The following is a 2623-nucleotide window of genomic DNA, read 5'->3' as shown; positions in this document are numbered from 1 at the left end:
AAGAAGGGGACCCTTTTTCATTGCATAGTAAATAATTTGTGGACATTAAAAGAGGAAGTAGGGAGTGGGGCCTTTTGAAATTTTTGTTCAGACCCCAGAATTTACATTTATGCTTCTATTCCCAAGAGTATTTCCCTATCTGTAAAATGAGCTAATAATCCTTCCCCTGACCACTTCACAAAACTGCTGAAAGAATCAAATATATTACATTATATAGAATCCTTTATATAAATTCTAAGCATAAAAAATGTAAACTAATTAGAAAATAGTATAAGGCAGGACTGGATCACTGGACCTTGTAAAAACAAAGCACATTAATTTTAAGTAGTAAGGTGGCAAAGATGGGGTAGGAGAAGAATTCTCAGTGGCTATGTAAATGTGGCAAGAGCTTGAACATTATTTTTGTCTGGTTTCCAGCAAAATTGCATGTTAAATAGTCAGGTCAAACATTCACCACTGTTCTTCTATTGAAGTAGTTGACCATAGTAAGAAGCAAAAAGCTGATTAAGCTATTCCCACAGCTGAATACATTTGGGGAAATCTAAATTCAGCCACAGTGGTTAGTGTATGTTGTAATATGCCTTTTGCAATGATGGGGATGTCACAGCTTGAAGCCTGGCTTTTTAAAAGCTAACCTTTAGATTCTCTCCATATGATGACAGGTGTCTTAGTTAATTATGGCACATTGTCTATCTGCTCAATTAAACTAGAATATTGTTGAGTCAAAGAGCTATCTAATTAGATGATGTAATAAATCAGATACAACTAATTCAGTTGTTCTCAGTGGCATAGCACTTTTTTTAAGGTCACTGCCAAGGTGTAGGCAATTAGCAGCTTGTCTCCCTGAAGCAGTGAGCTGACCATGCTAAATTATACCTTGGTGGGAGAAGTAATTTAGTTCCAGCTTTCTATGTTGCTATTATAAACAGCATAGCTACTGTCTCCTATATTTGTCTACATTTTTTAATTCATAACCTAGTTCTTCCATTTAATAAAAAAATCTGTCTTTTGGACCACTTACTTCAGTTAAGCATTCAACGTAGAAATAGAGTGTATCTATAATAAACTTTAGGGACAAGGATTAGTGAGTTAAGTAGATTTTTTAAAAGGCAAAGGTTTTTAACCTGACACCATGTTCTTTTTTCATGACCATGAACTTTTTTCTAATATTTTGATAACTATTTCATTCTAATTGATGTACTTTATAAGACAAGATTGGCTTTTATTCATTTAAAAACAATATTCTAAGAAGAGATTTATAGCCTTTAACAGACTGCCACAGAGGCCCACAAGACAAATTAAGAACATTATTCTAAAATCTTTAGAGTAATCTTTGTAAGATTGTTAAGGGGTCCATTATTTTCTTTGCATTTTTTAAATCAGATGTGATCCAATAGCCCAAACAATCTTTAGTCTTAAACAAGAATATGGCTATGGGATATAATGGGAAAAGCACTGACTCTAGAAATAGAAAATCTGGGTTCAGATCCTCCCTCTGATGCTTATTATTTCCATAGGCTCAGGCTAGTCATTTTTCATTGGGCACCTTAGTTACCCCATCTGGAAAATGAATGTGTTGGTTCAAATAAAATTATCCTGCCTGAGAGTCATAAAACCTCATTTTTGGAGGGTATGTAAGGGATCACCAAACTGCAGTCCTTCTCCAAGTCAGGAATTCACTCTGTAAAACCCCTCTGATAATAGTCTTCCAATCTCTTTTTGAAAACCTCCAGTGATAAGGAAAGTAATACCTTATAAAATAAGTTTTCCTTCTTGTAACTTCAAAACAAATCAATAACATCTATTAATTCTGTACTGTGCTCAATAAATATAGTACTCAATAAATGTTCTATAACTAACCTCTAGATGCTAGAAGAGAGATGATTTCTATAAAACATAGTCTCTGCCTTCATAGGTGTCAGATTTAAACACAAGGGGTTTTAGGGATCATTGAGGCCAAGCGATTTCATTTTACTGATGAGAAAACTGAGCCCAGAGATATTAAATACCTTTCTTAGCATCACACAGCTAACAAGTAGTTGTTGATAATAGGATTCTGATCTTACTGATTCTGAGGACAGTGATCTACTCACTATACTATACTGGCTTCTTATGGAACTTACAGGGGGTATAATACATAGACCAATAAAAATTCAGTCGATCATAAGCATTTATGAAATGCCTATTATGTTCCAGGCATTGCAAAAACCATGGAATGCAAAGAAAAGCTAAAGCAATTCCTACCCTCAAGGAGCTCATCTTTTTTTGTTTGTTTTTGCTGAGGCAATTGGGGTTATGTGACTTACCCATGGTCACACAGCCAGACAGTTAAGTGACTGAGGCCAGATTTTAACTTGGGTCCTCCTGAATTCAGGGCTAGTGCTCTATCCACTACACTAATTAACTGCCCTTAAGGAACTCATCTTCTAATCAGAGAAACAACACATAAATTACTAGGTATGTTAGAAATATACAAAAAAGTAGATGGGAAGTCTTCTTGCTTCACTTCTTTTCTCCTTTTCTTTTCCTCTCCCCCTCATTTCCTCCTCCTCTCTCTCTCCTCTCCCTCTCCTCTCCTCTCCCTCTCCTCTCCCATGCTCATCCTTCCCTCATTCCTGCCTTT

The sequence above is a fragment of the Sminthopsis crassicaudata genome, chromosome 4 (genome assembly GCF_048593235.1).
Source record: "Sminthopsis crassicaudata isolate SCR6 chromosome 4, ASM4859323v1, whole genome shotgun sequence".
NCBI lineage: Eukaryota > Metazoa > Chordata > Mammalia > Dasyuromorphia > Dasyuridae > Sminthopsis > Sminthopsis crassicaudata.
Note: the sequence above shows the minus strand (reverse complement) of the source record.